At 46.3% G+C, this 15681-nt stretch overlaps 9 non-coding genes across 9 annotated transcripts; all 9 read right to left on the minus strand.

Moving 5' to 3' along the window:
- Positions 1 to 514: 514 nt before the first annotated feature.
- Positions 515 to 586, minus strand: TRNAW-CCA (transfer RNA tryptophan (anticodon CCA)). Its single transcript has one exon. It is a non-coding gene; the product is annotated as a tRNA-Trp (tRNA).
- Positions 587 to 3147: 2561 nt separating this feature from the next.
- Positions 3148 to 3221, minus strand: TRNAN-GUU (transfer RNA asparagine (anticodon GUU)). Its single transcript has one exon. It is a non-coding gene; the product is annotated as a tRNA-Asn (tRNA).
- A 1790-nt stretch (positions 3222 to 5011) lies between these two features.
- Positions 5012 to 5083, minus strand: TRNAW-CCA (transfer RNA tryptophan (anticodon CCA)). The gene has a single exon. It is a non-coding gene; the product is annotated as a tRNA-Trp (tRNA).
- A 2561-nt stretch (positions 5084 to 7644) lies between these two features.
- Positions 7645 to 7718, minus strand: TRNAN-GUU (transfer RNA asparagine (anticodon GUU)). Its single transcript has one exon. It is a non-coding gene; the product is annotated as a tRNA-Asn (tRNA).
- A 1790-nt stretch (positions 7719 to 9508) lies between these two features.
- On the minus strand, positions 9509 to 9580 carry TRNAW-CCA (transfer RNA tryptophan (anticodon CCA)). Its single transcript has one exon. It is a non-coding gene; the product is annotated as a tRNA-Trp (tRNA).
- Positions 9581 to 9893: 313 nt separating this feature from the next.
- Positions 9894 to 9967, minus strand: TRNAN-GUU (transfer RNA asparagine (anticodon GUU)). The gene has a single exon. It is a non-coding gene; the product is annotated as a tRNA-Asn (tRNA).
- Positions 9968 to 11757: 1790 nt separating this feature from the next.
- TRNAW-CCA (transfer RNA tryptophan (anticodon CCA)) lies at positions 11758 to 11829 on the minus strand. The gene has a single exon. It is a non-coding gene; the product is annotated as a tRNA-Trp (tRNA).
- Positions 11830 to 12142: 313 nt separating this feature from the next.
- On the minus strand, positions 12143 to 12216 carry TRNAN-GUU (transfer RNA asparagine (anticodon GUU)). Its single transcript has one exon. It is a non-coding gene; the product is annotated as a tRNA-Asn (tRNA).
- Positions 12217 to 14006: 1790 nt separating this feature from the next.
- On the minus strand, positions 14007 to 14078 carry TRNAW-CCA (transfer RNA tryptophan (anticodon CCA)). The gene has a single exon. It is a non-coding gene; the product is annotated as a tRNA-Trp (tRNA).
- Between the last annotated feature and the right edge of the window lie 1603 nt (positions 14079 to 15681).

Consider the following 15681-nt stretch of genomic DNA (forward strand, 5'->3'; position numbering starts at 1 on the left):
TGACAGTTGATTGGGAGGGCGCTTACAGGTTTCTGACACCAGACCGGTACCTGAACTCACAAACCCAAACTGCAAAGTGATGGGCATTGCCACTAGACTGCCGACCCCCTTTCGGGGCCCCAGCATATATCGTTTGGTCACACCTAGAGTTCCCAGGACAGTGCAGCATTCAGAGATTACACGAAAATATTGACAGCGCTAGGAGGCCATGCAAATGGCAGAGGTATGCTTTACAAAGCCCACGTAGCGTGCACACAACAGCACATCAGTCAGGCCCACTTGAAGAGATGGTAAAGAGGAAATACTTCTGCTGCATCCAGTAAAACATAGAGATTGGCCTGCTTTAAAGCTTGACCATGTCCTTCATGGGTGTCTGTCAATATGATACTTCCCTGCTGCAAAGCTTACATTCGAAACGCCAGAACAACTAGGCCCAGAGCACAAAGATGCAGTCAGGTTGAAATAACGAGATACTGAAGAGCAATTTTGTATTTCAGAGTGGGAAAAGGAAGTATGACCCCGACGTGATTTGAACACGCAACCTTCTGATCTGGAGTCAGACGCGCTACCATTGCGCCACGAGGTCCTTGTGGCAATCCACCTGGTGTGTCTGATGACAGAATAAATGTAGGAGACGTACATGCACCTGCAGAGCCTCATTGCTTCTTTAAGTAGACTGGCTAGGAAAGCTTCCTTCTGTGCATCAGTACACGCTGCAGCCAAACCCTTCCCATGAAGTCTTGATGTTTATGAATTGAATGGCAAGTTTTGAAAAACTAAAGCAAGCGAGAAGAATTGCTTGCAGTTTATTGGATTTTTTGGACGTCAGCAGACGAGACCTGCGAGAGGTAAACAGAAGTTCATAGTTGGTCATGCTGAATTTTTGAGCCAAAATGCATCGTCCCTGGGTGGGCTTGAACCACCAACCTTTCGGTTAACTGCCGAACGCGCTAACCGATTGCGCCACAGAGAGTCATGCAGTGCTTACACTGGGGCCTGATTGGTGTGCTGTTTGCTTATGCTCCCCAGGCAACCTGAAAATATTTCTAAAATAGCTCTATTTCCCACAGCAAATCAGGGTATCAAGCACTTCCCTACCTCCCGTAATCCACAAACACAGGGGATTTAGTAGAGGACAGAGCCCATCAACAGTGCACCAAATGCCCTCTGTGTAGGCATAACTTGCTATGAGGAGAAAGCCACAGTTGCGCACTTGTGTTAAAAGGGGACAGTAGGCTAAACCCAGAGAACACGGGAGAAATGACTCAGGTTTACTGAGTGGAACACTCTGTGTCTTTGTGCCCAAAACAGCAGCGTCTTTACGGTTAACAGCCGAACGCGCTAACCAATTGCGCCACAGAGACTCACTGGCATGTGTGTTCTGCCTTTGGCCTGATTGCATTGCTATTTTTTTCTGATTGGCAGAAAACCTGAACTTTTTTCTGAAAAAGGCATGCCTCTCTTAGCACTGCAGTGCATTAGACTGCTCCCTTGCTTCCCTGAGTCCCCAAATACACAACCACCTTGGGCACAATAGAAGACACATTCCAGCAGATTTAGCAAGAGTGCACCAAGGATTCTATATGTAGGTACCTTGCTGAGAAGCAAGACCTGCAGTTGCATTCTTCTGTTAAAAGAGGGCAGCAGAGTTCACCAAGAGAACTTGGGGGAAGTAGCTTATGTTAACTACTTGCCATGCTCTTTATAGATCCCTCTGTTTGACTGGGTGAATTCTAATTTCTGGGGTAGAGTAAGCAATTTTTGGATCTAGATGCTGTGCGCAACAGGAATGCTATATACTGCACTGTACTGCTACTGAAAAGTTACCAATTTTACAGGATGTTCAGGTAAGCTTTGTTTCAGAAAACAACTTGCTAGAGGCACTAAGACAGATTACTGGGACAAAGGAAGAGGGTTTGGGGATTAGCACATCTCCTATGAAAGGTACAGTCACGCCCGAGACAACTCTGAGTGTCACCTCAAATTCTAAGAAATGCAAACTAGGGACCTACGCTTTTTATTGCCAGTGGATCTTTGTGTTCAGACAAATGTGCACGCCTCCCAGAGCCCCTTGCAATGCACTTAGGGAAAGGGGGGAAGGTGCTGTGAAGCCCTCTCGCTGACAATGTCTCTCTTGTCTATAATGTAACTATGAGAGAGAGAGAAATAGGCAATGCGAGAGTGAAAAAGTAAAATGGAAATGTGTCTACTGAGACCAGTATAAGGGGAAATCCTCACAATCCAGGACCGACAGTTGATTGGGAGGGCGCTTACAGGTTTCCGACACCAGACCGGTACCTGAACTCACAAACCCAAACTGCAAAGTGATGCCCATTGCCACTAGACTGCCGACCCCCTTTCGGGGCCCCAGCATATATCCTTTAGTCACACATAGAGTTCCCAGGACAGTGCAGCATTCAGCGATTACACGAAAATATTGAAAGCGCTAGGAGGCCATGCAAATGGCAGAGGTATGCTTTACAAAGCCCACGTAGCGTGCACAAAACAGCACATCAGTCAGGCCCACTTGAAGAGATGGTAAAGAGGAAATACTTCTGCTGCATCCAGTAAAACATAGAGATTGGCCTGCTTTAAAGGTTGACCATGTCCTTCATGGGTGTCTGTCAATATGATACTTCCCTGCTGCAAAGTTTACATTCGAAACGCCAGAACAACTAGGCCCAGAGCACAAAGATGCAGTCAGGTTGAAATAACGAGATACTGAAGAGCAATTTTATATTTCAGAGTGGGAAAAGCAAATATGCCCCCGACGTGATTTGAACACGAAACCTTCTGATCTTGAGTCAGACGCGCTACCATTGCGCCACGAGGTCCTTGTGGCAATCCACCTGGTGTGTCTGATGACAGAATAAAGGTAGGAGACGTACATGCACCTGCAGAGCCTCATTGCTTCTTTAAGTAGACTGGCTAGGATAGCTTCCTTCTGTGCATCAGTACACGCTGCAGCCAAACCCTTCCCATGAAGTCTTGATGTTTATGAATTGAATGGCAAGTTTTGAAAAACTAAAGCAAGCGAGAAGAATTGCTTGCAGTTTATTGGATTTTTTGGACGTCAGCAGACGAGACCTGCGAGAGGTAAACAGAAGTTCATAGTTGGTCATGCTGAATTTTTGAGCCAAAATGCATCGTCCCTGGGTGGGCTTGAACCACCAACCTTTCGGTTAACAGCCGAACGTGCTAACCGATTGCGCCACAGAGACTCATGCAGTTCTTACACAGGGGCCTGATTGGTGTGCTGTTTGCTTATGCTTCCCAGGCAACCTGAAAATATTTCTAAAATAGCTCTTTTTCCCACAGCAAATCAGGGTATCAAGCACTTCCCTACCTCCCCTAATCCACAAACACAGGGGATTTAGTAGAGGACAGAGCCCATCAACAGTGCACCAAATGTCCTCTGTGTAGGCATAACTTGCTATGAGGAGAACGCCACAGTTGCGCACTTGTGTTAAAAGGGGACAGTAGGCTGAACCCAGAGAACACGGGAGAAATGACTCAGGTTTACTGAGTGGAACACTCTGTGTCTTTGTGCCAAAAACAGCAGCGTCTTTTCGGTTAACAGCCGAACGCGCTAACCAATTGTGCCACAGAGACTCACTGGCATGTGTGTTCTGCCTTTGGCCTGATTGCATTGCTATTTTTTTCTGATTGGCAGAAAACCTGAACTTTTTTCTGAAAAAGCCATGCCTCTCTTAGCACTGCAGTGCATTAGACTGCTCCCTTGCTTCCCTGAGTCCCCAAATACACAACCACCTTGGGCACAATAGAAGACACATTCCAGCAGATTTAGCAAGAGTGCACCAAGGTTTCTATATGTAGGTACCTTGCTGAGAAGCAAGACCTGCAGTTGCATTCTTCTGTTAAAAGAGGGCAGCAGAGTGCACCAAGAGAACTTGGGGGAAGTAGCTTATGTTAACTACTTGCCATGATCTTTATAGATCCCTCTGTTTGACTGGGTGAATTCTAATTTCTGGGGTAGAGTAAGCAATTTTTGGATCTAGATGCTGTGCGCAACAGGAATGCTATATACTGCACTGTACTGCTACTGAAAAGTTACCAATTTTACAGGATGTTCAGGTAAGCTTTGTTTCAGAAAACAACTTGCTAGAGGCCATAGGACAGATTACTGGGACAAAGGAAGAGGGTTTGGGGATTAGCACATCTCCTATGAAAGGTACAGTCACGCCCGAGACAACTCTGAGTGCCTCCTCAAATTCTAAGAAATGCGAACTGGGGTCCTACGCCTTTTATTGCCAGTGGATTTTTGTGTTTCAGACAAATGTGCACGCCTCCCAGAGCCCCATGCAATGCACTTAGCGAAATGGGGGAAGGTGCTGTGCAACCCTCTCGCTGACAATGTCTCTCTTGTCTATAATGTATCTATGAGAGAGAGAGAAATAGGCAATGCGAGAGTGAAAAAGTAAAATGGAAATGTGTCTACTGAGACCAGTATAAGGGGAAATCCTCACAATCCAGGACCGACAGTTGATTGGGAGGGCGCTTACAGGTTTCCGACACCAGACCGGTACCTGAACTCACAAACCCAAACTGCAAAGTGATGGGCATTGCCACTAGACTGCCGACCCCCTTTCGGGGCCCCAGCATATATCCTTTAGTCACACCTAGATTTCCCAGGACAGTGCAGCATTCAGCGATTACACGAAAATATTGACAGCGCTAGGAGGCCATGCAAATGGCAGAGGTATGCTTTACAAAGCCCACGTAGCGTGCACAAAACAGCACATCAGTCAGGCCCACTTGAAGAGATGGTAAAGAGGAAATACTTCTGCTGCATCCAGTAAAACATAGAGATTGGCCTGCTTTAAAGGTTGACCATGTCCTTCATGGGTGTCTGTCAATATGATACTTCCCTGCTGCAAAGCTTACATTCGAAACGCCAGAACAACTAGGCCCAGAGCACAAAGATGCAGTCAGGTTGAAATAACGAGATACTGAAGAGCAATTTTGTATTTCAGAGTGGGAAAAGGAAGTATGACCCCGACGTGATTTGAACACGCAACCTTCTGATCTGGAGTCAGACGCGCTACCATTGCGCCACGAGGTCCTTGTGGCAATCCACCTGGTGTGTCTGATGACAGAATAAATGTAGGAGACGTACATGCACCTGCAGAGCCTCATTGCTTCTTTAAGTAGACTGGCTAGGAAAGCTTCCTTCTGTGCATCAGTACACGCTGCAGCCAAACCCTTCCCATGAAGTCTTGATGTTTATGAATTGAATGGCAAGTTTTGAAAAACTAAAGCAAGCGAGAAGAATTGCTTGCAGTTTATTGGATTTTTTGGACGTCAGCAGACGAGACCTGCGAGAGGTAAACAGAAGTTCATAGTTGGTCATGCTGAATTTTTGAGCCAAAATGCATCGTCCCTGGGTGGGCTTGAACCACCAACCTTTCGGTTAACTGCCGAACGCGCTAACCGATTGCGCCACAGAGAGTCATGCAGTGCTTACACTGGGGCCTGATTGGTGTGCTGTTTGCTTATGCTCCCCAGGCAACCTGAAAATATTTCTAAAATAGCTCTATTTCCCACAGCAAATCAGGGTATCAAGCACTTCCCTACCTCCCGTAATCCACAAACACAGGGGATTTAGTAGAGGACAGAGCCCATCAACAGTGCACCAAATGCCCTCTGTGTAGGCATAACTTGCTATGAGGAGAAAGCCACAGTTGCGCACTTGTGTTAAAAGGGGACAGTAGGCTAAACCCAGAGAACACGGGAGAAATGACTCAGGTTTACTGAGTGGAACACTCTGTGTCTTTGTGCCCAAAACAGCAGCGTCTTTACGGTTAACAGCCGAACGCGCTAACCAATTGCGCCACAGAGACTCACTGGCATGTGTGTTCTGCCTTTGGCCTGATTGCATTGCTATTTTTTTCTGATTGGCAGAAAACCTGAACTTTTTTCTGAAAAAGGCATGCCTCTCTTAGCACTGCAGTGCATTAGACTGCTCCCTTGCTTCCCTGAGTCCCCAAATACACAACCACCTTTTGCACAATAGAAGACACATTCCAGCAGATTTAGCAAGAGTGCACCAAGGATTCTATATGTAGGTACCTTGCTGAGAAGCAAGACCTGCAGTTGCATTCTTCTGTTAAAAGAGGGCAGCAGAGTTCACCAAGAGAACTTGGGGGAAGTAGCTTATGTTAACTACTTGCCATGCTCTTTATAGATCCCTCTGTTTGACTGGGTGAATTCTAATTTCTGGGGTAGAGTAAGCAATTTTTGGATCTAGATGCTGTGCGCAACAGGAATGCTATATACTGCACTGTACTGCTACTGAAAAGTTACCAATTTTACAGGATGTTCAGGTAAGCTTTGTTTCAGAAAACAACTTGCTAGAGGCACTAAGACAGATTACTGGGGCAAAGGAAGAGGGTTTGGGGATTAGCACATCTCCTATGAAAGGTACAGTCACGCCCGAGACAACTCTGAGTGTCACCTCAAATTCTAAGAAATGCAAACTAGGGACCTACGCTTTTTATTGCCAGTGGATCTTTGTGTTCAGACAAATGTGCACGCCTCCCAGAGCCCCTTGCAATGCACTTAGGGAAAGGGGGGAAGGTGCTGTGAAGCCCTCTCGCTGACAATGTCTCTCTTGTCTATAATGTAACTATGAGAGAGAGAGAAATAGGCAATGCGAGAGTGAAAAAGTAAAATGGAAATGTGTCTACTGAGACCAGTATAAGGGGAAATCCTCACAATCCAGGACCGACAGTTGATTGGGAGGGCGCTTACAGGTTTCCGACACCAGACCGGTACCTGAACTCACAAACCCAAACTGCAAAGTGATGCCCATTGCCACTAGACTGCCGACCCCCTTTCGGGGCCCCAGCATATATCCTTTAGTCACACATAGAGTTCCCAGGACAGTGCAGCATTCAGCGATTACACGAAAATATTGAAAGCGCTAGGAGGCCATGCAAATGGCAGAGGTATGCTTTACAAAGCCCACGTAGCGTGCACAAAACAGCACATCAGTCAGGCCCACTTGAAGAGATGGTAAAGAGGAAATACTTCTGCTGCATCCAGTAAAACATAGAGATTGGCCTGCTTTAAAGGTTGACCATGTCCTTCATGGGTGTCTGTCAATATGATACTTCCCTGCTGCAAAGTTTACATTCGAAACGCCAGAACAACTAGGCCCAGAGCACAAAGATGCAGTCAGGTTGAAATAACGAGATACTGAAGAGCAATTTTATATTTCAGAGTGGGAAAAGCAAATATGCCCCCGACGTGATTTGAACACGAAACCTTCTGATCTTGAGTCAGACGCGCTACCATTGCGCCACGAGGTCCTTGTGGCAATCCACCTGGTGTGTCTGATGACAGAATAAAGGTAGGAGACGTACATGCACCTGCAGAGCCTCATTGCTTCTTTAAGTAGACTGGCTAGGATAGCTTCCTTCTGTGCATCAGTACACGCTGCAGCCAAACCCTTCCCATGAAGTCTTGATGTTTATGAATTGAATGGCAAGTTTTGAAAAACTAAAGCAAGCGAGAAGAATTGCTTGCAGTTTATTGGATTTTTTGGACGTCAGCAGACGAGACCTGCGAGAGGTAAACAGAAGTTCATAGTTGGTCATGCTGAATTTTTGAGCCAAAATGCATCGTCCCTGGGTGGGCTTGAACCACCAACCTTTCGGTTAACAGCCGAACGTGCTAACCGATTGCGCCACAGAGACTCATGCAGTTCTTACACAGGGGCCTGATTGGTGTGCTGTTTGCTTATGCTTCCCAGGCAACCTGAAAATATTTCTAAAATAGCTCTTTTTCCCACAGCAAATCAGGGTATCAAGCACTTCCCTACCTCCCCTAATCCACAAACACAGGGGATTTAGTAGAGGACAGAGCCCATCAACAGTGCACCAAATGTCCTCTGTGTAGGCATAACTTGCTATGAGGAGAAAGCCACAGTTGCGCACTTGTGTTAAAAGGGGACAGTAGGCTGAACCCAGAGAACACGGGAGAAATGACTCAGGTTTACTGAGTGGAACACTCTGTGTCTTTGTGCCAAAAACAGCAGCGTCTTTTCGGTTAACAGCCGAACGCGCTAACCAATTGTGCCACAGAGACTCACTGGCATGTGTGTTCTGCCTTTGGCCTGATTGCATTGCTATTTTTTTCTGATTGGCAGAAAACCTGAACTTTTTTCTGAAAAAGCCATGCCTCTCTTAGCACTGCAGTGCATTAGACTGCTCCCTTGCTTCCCTGAGTCCCCAAATACACAACCACCTTGGGCACAATAGAAGACACATTCCAGCAGATTTAGCAAGAGTGCACCAAGGTTTCTATATGTAGGTACCTTGCTGAGAAGCAAGACCTGCAGTTGCATTCTTCTGTTAAAAGAGGGCAGCAGAGTGCACCAAGAGAACTTGGGGGAAGTAGCTTATGTTAACTACTTGCCATGATCTTTATAGATCCCTCTGTTTGACTGGGTGAATTCTAATTTCTGGGGTAGAGTAAGCAATTTTTGGATCTAGATGCTGTGCGCAACAGGAATGCTATATACTGCACTGTACTGCTACTGAAAAGTTACCAATTTTACAGGATGTTCAGGTAAGCTTTGTTTCAGAAAACAACTTGCTAGAGGCCATAGGACAGATTACTGGGACAAAGGAAGAGGGTTTGGGGATTAGCACATCTCCTATGAAAGGTACAGTCACGCCCGAGACAACTCTGAGTGCCTCCTCAAATTCTAAGAAATGCGAACTGGGGTCCTACGCCTTTTATTGCCAGTGGATTTTTGTGTTTCAGACAAATGTGCACGCCTCCCAGAGCCCCATGCAATGCACTTAGCGAAATGGGGGAAGGTGCTGTGCAACCCTCTCGCTGACAATGTCTCTCTTGTCTATAATGTATCTATGAGAGAGAGAGAAATAGGCAATGCGAGAGTGAAAAAGTAAAATGGAAATGTGTCTACTGAGACCAGTATAAGGGGAAATCCTCACAATCCAGGACCGACAGTTGATTGGGAGGGCGCTTACAGGTTTCCGACACCAGACCGGTACCTGAACTCACAAACCCAAACTGCAAAGTGATGGGCATTGCCACTAGACTGCCGACCCCCTTTCGGGGCCCCAGCATATATCCTTTAGTCACACCTAGATTTCCCAGGACAGTGCAGCATTCAGCGATTACACGAAAATATTGACAGCGCTAGGAGGCCATGCAAATGGCAGAGGTATGCTTTACAAAGCCCACGTAGCGTGCACAAAACAGCACATCAGTCAGGCCCACTTGAAGAGATGGTAAAGAGGAAATACTTCTGCTGCATCCAGTAAAACATAGAGATTGGCCTGCTTTAAAGGTTGACCATGTCCTTCATGGGTGTCTGTCAATATGATACTTCCCTGCTGCAAAGCTTACATTCGAAACGCCAGAACAACTAGGCCCAGAGCACAAAGATGCAGTCAGGTTGAAATAACGAGATACTGAATAGCAATTTTGTATTTCAGAGTGGGAAAAGGAAGTATGACCCCGACGTGATTTGAACACGCAACCTTCTGATCTGGAGTCAGACGCGCTACCATTGCGCCACGAGGTCCTTGTGGCAGTCCACCTGGTGTGTCTGATGACAGAGTAAAGGTAGGAGACGTACATGGACCTGCAGAGCCTCATTGCTTCTTTAAGTAGACTGGCTAGGATAGCTTCCTTCTGTGCATCAGTACACGCTGCAGCCAAACCCTTCCCATGAAGTCTTGATGTTTATGAATTGAATGGCAAGTTTTGAAAAACTAAAGCAAGCGAGAAGAATTGCTTGCAGTTTATTGGATTTTTTGGACGTCAGCAGACGAGACCTGCGAGAGGTAAACAGAAGTTCATAGTTGGTCATGCTGAATTTTTGAGCCAAAATGCATCGTCCCTGGGTGGGCTTGAACCACCAACCTTTCGATTAACAGCCGAACGCGCTAACCGATTGCGCCACAGAGACTCATGCAGTTCTTACACAGGGGCCTGATTGGTGTGCTGTTTGCTTATGCTTCCCAGGCAACCTGAAAATATTTCTAAAATAGCTCTATTTCCCACAGCAAATCAGGGTATCAAGCACTTCCCTACCTCCCCTAATCCACAAACACAGGGGATTTAGTAGAGGACAGAGCCCATCAACAGTGCACCAAATGTCCTCTGTGTAGGCATAACTTGCTATGAGGAGAAAGCCACAGTTGCGCACTTGTGTTAAAAGGGGACAGTAGGCTGAACCCAGAGAACACGGGAGAAATGACTCAGGTTTACTGAGTGGAACACTCTGTGTCTTTGTGCCCAAAACAGCAGCGTCTTTTCGGTTAACAGCCGAACGCGCTAACCAATTGCGCCACAGAGACTCACTGGCATGTGTGTTCTGCCTTTGGCCTGATTGCATTGCTATTTTTTTCTGATTGGCAGAAAACCTGAACTTTTTTCTGAAAAAGGCATGCCTCTCTTAGCACTGCAGTGCATTAGACTGCTCCCTTGCTTCCCTGAGTCCCCAAATACACAACCACCTTGGGCACAATAGAAGACACATTCCAGCAGATTTAGCAAGAGTGCACCAAGGATTCTATATGTAGGTACCTTGCTGAGAAGCAAGACCTGCAGTTGCATTCTTCTGTTAAAAGAGGGCAGCAGAGTTCACCAAGAGAACTTGGGGGAAGTAGCTTATGTTAACTACTTGCCATGCTCTTTATAGATCCCTCTGTTTGACTGGGTGAATTCTAATTTCTGGGTTTAGAGTAAGCAATTTTTGGATCTAGATGCTGTGCGCAACAGGAATGCTATATACTGCACTGTACTGCTACTGAAAAGTTACCAATTTTACAGGATGTTCAGGTAAGCTTTGTTTCAGAAAACAACTTGCTAGAGGCACTAAAACAGATTACTGGGACAAAGGAAGAGGGTTTGGGGATTAGCACATCTCCCATGAAAGGTACAGTCACGCCCGAGACAACTCTTGAGTGTCACCTCAAATTCTAAGAAATGCAAACTAGGGACCTACGCTTTTTATTGCCAGCGGATCTTTGTGTTCAGACAAATGTGCACGCCTCCCAGAGCCCCTTGCAATGCACTTAGGGAAAGGGGGAAGGTGCTGTGAAGCCCTCTCGCTGACAATGTCTCTCTTGTCTATAATGTAACTATGAGAGAGAGAGAAATAGGCAATGCGAGAGCGAAAAAGTAAAATGGAAATGTGTCTACTGAGACCAGTATAAGGGGAAATCCTCACAATCCAGGACCGACAGTTGATTGGGAGGGCGCTTACAGGTTTCCGACACCAGCCCGGTACCTGAACTCACAAACCCAAACTGCAAAGTGATGGGCATTGCCACTAGACTGCCGACCCCCTTTCGGGGCCCCAAAATATATCCTTTAGTCACACCTAGAGTTCCCAGGACAGTGCAGCATTCAGCGATTACACGAAAATATTGACAGCGCTAGGAGGCCATGCAAATGGCAGAGGTATGCTTTACAAAGCCCACGTAGCGTGCACAAAACAGCACATCAGTCAGGCCCACTTGAAGAGATGGTAAAGAGGAAATACTTCTGCTGCATCCAGTAAAACATAGAGATTGGCCTGCTTTAAAGGTTGACCATGTCCTTCATGGGTGTCTGTCAATATGATACTTCCCTGCTGCAAAGCTTACATTCGAAACGCCAGAACAACTAGGCCCAGAGCACAAAGATGCAGTCAGGTTGAAATAACGAGATACTGAAGAGCAATTTTGTATTTCAGAGTGGGAAAAGGAAGTATGACCCCGACGTGATTTGAACACGCAACCTTCTGATCTGGAGTCAGACGCGCTACCATTGCGCCACGAGGTCCTTGTGGCAGTCCACCTGGTGTGTCTGATGACAGAATAAAGGTAGGAGACGTACATGCACCTGCAGAGCCTCATTGCTTCTTTAAGTAGACTGGCTAGGATAGCTTCCTTCTGTGCATCAGTACACGCTGCAGCCAAACCCTTCCCATGAAGTCTTGATGTTTATGAATTGAATGGCAAGTTTTGAAAAACTAAAGCAAGCGAGAAGAATTGCTTGCAGTTTATTGGATTTTTTGGACGTCAGCAGACGAGACCTGCGAGAGGTAAACAGAAGTTCATAGTTGGTCATGCTGAATTTTTGAGCCAAAATGCATCGTCCCTGGGTGGGCTTGAACCACCAACCTTTCGGTTAACAGCCGAACGCGCTAACCGATTGCGCCACAGAGACTCATGCAGTGCTTACACTGGGGCCTGATTGGTGTGCTGTTTGCTTATGCTCCCCAGGCAACCTGAAAATATTTCTAAAATAGCTCTATTTCCCACAGCAAATCAGGGTATCAAGCACTTCCCTACCTCCCGTAATCCACAAACACAGGGGATTTAGTAGAGGACAGAGCCCATCAACAGTGCACCAAATGCCCTCTGTGTAGGCATAACTTGCTATGAGGAGAAAGCCACAGTTGCGCACTTGTGTTAAAAGGGGACAGTAGGCTAAACCCAGAGAACACGGGAGAAATGACTCAGGTTTACTGAGTGGAACACTCTGTGTCTTTGTGCCCAAAACAGCAGCGTCTTTTCGGTTAACAGCCGAACGCGCTAACCAATTGCGCCACAGAGACTCACTGGCATGTGTGTTCTGCCTTTGGCCTGATTGCATTGCTATTTTTTTCTGATTGGCAGAAAACCTGAACTTTTTTCTGAAAAAGGCATGCCTCTCTTAGCACTGCAGTGCATTAGACTGCTCCCTTGCTTCCCTGAGTCCCCAAATACACAACCACCTTGGGCACAATAGAAGACACATTCCAGCAGATTTAGCAAGAGTGCACCAAGGATTCTATATGTAGGTACCTTGCTGAGAAGCAAGACCTGCAGTTGCATTCTTCTGTTAAAAGAGGGCAGCAGAGTTCACCAAGAGAACTTGGGGGAAGTAGCTTATGTTAACTACTTGCCATGCTCTTTATAGATCCCTCTGTTTGACTGGGTGAATTCTAATTTCTGGGGTAGAGTAAGCAATTTTTGGATCTAGATGCTGTGCGCAACAGGAATGCTATATACTGCACTGTACTGCTACTGAATAGTTACCAATTTTACAGGATGTTCAGGTAAGCTTTGTTTCAGAAAACAACTTGCTAGAGGCACTAAAACAGATTACTGGGACAAAGGAAGAGGGTTTGGGGATTAGCACATCTCCTATGAAAGGTACAGTCACGCCCGAGACAACTCATAGTGTCACCTCAAATTCTAAGAAATGCAAACTAGGGACCTACGCTTTTTATTGCCAGTGGATCTTTGTGTTTCAGACAAATGTGCACGCCTCCCAGAGCCCCATGCAATGCACTTAGGGAAATGGGGGAAGGTGCTGTGCAGCCCTCTCGCTGACAATGTCTCTCTTGTCTATAATGTAACTATGAGAGAGAGAGAAATAGGCAATGCGAGAGTGAAAAAGTAAAATGGAAATGTGTCTACTGAGACCAGTATAAGGGGAAATCCTCACAATCCAGGACCGACAGTTGATTGGGAGGGCGCTTACAGGTTTCCGACACCAGACCGGTACCTGAACTCACAAACCCAAACTGCAAAGTGATGGGCATTGCCACTAGACTGCCGACCCCCTTTCGGGGCCCCAGCATATATCGTTTGGTCACACCTAGAGTTCCCAGGACAGTGCAGCATTCAGCGATTACACGAAAATATTGACAGCGCTAGGAGGCCATGCAAATGGCAGAGGTATGCTTTACAAAGCCCACGTAGCGTGCACAAAACAGCACATCAGTCAGGCCCACTTGAAGAGATGGTAAAGAGGAAATACTTCTGCTGCATCCAGTAAAACATAGAGATTGGCCTGCTTTAAAGGTTGACCATGTCCTTCATGGGTGTCTGTCAATATGATACTTCCCTGCTGCAAAGCTTACATTCGAAACGCCAGAACAACTAGGCCCAGAGCATAAAGATGCAGTCAGGTTGAAATAACGAGATACTGAAGAGCAATTTTGTATTTCAGAGTGGGAAAAGGAAGTATGACCCCGACGTGATTTGAACACACAACCTTCTGATCTGGAGTCAGACGCGCTACCATTGCGCCACGAGGTCCTTGTGGCAGTCCACCTGGTGTGTCTGATGACAGAATAAAGGTAGGAGACGTGCATGGACCTGCAGAGCCTCATTGCTTCTTTAAGTAGACTGGCTAGGATAGCTTCCTTCTGTGCATCAGTACACGCTGCAGCCAAACCCTTCCCATGAAGTCTTGATGTTTATGAATTGAATGGCAAGTTTTGAAAAACTAAAGCAAGCGAGAAGAATTGCTTGCAGTTTATTGGATTTTTTGGACGTCAGCAGACGAGACCTGCGAGAGGTAAACAGAAGTTCATAGTTGGTCATGCTGAATTTTTGAGCCAAAATGCATCGTCCCTGGGTTGGCTTGAACCACCAACCTTTCGGTTAACAGCCGAACACGCTAACCGATTGCGCCACAGAGACTCATGCAGTGCTTACACTGGGGCCTGATTGGTGTGCTGTTTGCTTATGCTTCCCAGGCAACCTGAAAATATTTCTAAAATAGCTCTATTTCCCACAGCAAATCAGGGTATCAAGCACTTCCCTACCTCCCCTAATCCACAAACACAGGAGATTTAGTAGAGGACAGAGCCCATCAACAGTGCACCAAATGTCCTCTGTGTAGGCATAACTTGCTATGAGGAGAAAGCCACAGTTGCGCACTTGTGTTAAAAGGGGACAGTAGGCTGAACCCAGAGAACACGGGAGAAATGACTCAGGTTTACTGAGTGGAACACTCTGTGTCTTTGTGCCAAAAACAGCAGCGTCTTTTCGGTTAACAGCCGAACGCGCTAACCAATTGTGCCACAGAGACTCACTGGCATGTGTGTTCTGCCTTTGGCCTGATTGCATTGCTATTTTTTTCTGATTGGCAGAAAACCTGAACTTTTTTCTGAAAAAGGCATGCCTCTCTTAGCACTGCAGTGCATTAGACTGCTCCCTTGCTTCCCTGAGTCCCCAAATACACAACCACCTTGGGCACAATAGAAGACACATTCCAGCAGATTTAGCAAGAGTGCACCAAGGTTTCTATATGTAGGTACCTTGCTGAGAAGCAAGACCTGCAGTTGCATTCTTCTGTTAAAAGAGGGCAGCAGAGTGCACCAAGAGAACTTGGGGGAAGTAGCTTATGTTAACTACTTGCCATGATCTTTATAGATCCCTCTGTTTGACTGGGTGAATTCTAATTTCTGGGGTAGAGTAAGCAATTTTTGGATCTAGATGCTGTGCGCAACAGGAATGCTATATACTGCACTGTACTGCTACTGAAAAGTTACCAATTTTACAGGATGTTCAGGTAAGCTTTGTTTCAGAAAACAACTTGCTAGAGGCCCTAGGACAGATTACTGGGACAAAGGAAGAGGGTTTGGGGATTAGCACATCTCCTATGAAAGGTACAGTCACGCCCGAGACAACTCTGAGTGCCGCCTCAAATTCTAAGAAATGCGAACTGGGGTCATACGCCTTTTATTGCCAGTGGATTTTTGTGTTTCAGACAAATGTGCACGCCTCCCAGAGCCCCATGCAATGCACTTAGGGAAATGGGGGAAGGTGCTGTGCAACCCTCTCGCTGACAATGTCTCTCTTGTCTATAATGTATCTATGAGAGAGAGAGAAATAGGCAATGCGAGAGTGAAAA

Source organism: Ambystoma mexicanum, chromosome 11, assembly GCF_040938575.1.
Source record: "Ambystoma mexicanum isolate Mex_15411 chromosome 11, UKY_AmexF1_1, whole genome shotgun sequence".
In the NCBI taxonomy this organism is placed as follows: Eukaryota; Metazoa; Chordata; class Amphibia; order Caudata; family Ambystomatidae; genus Ambystoma; species Ambystoma mexicanum.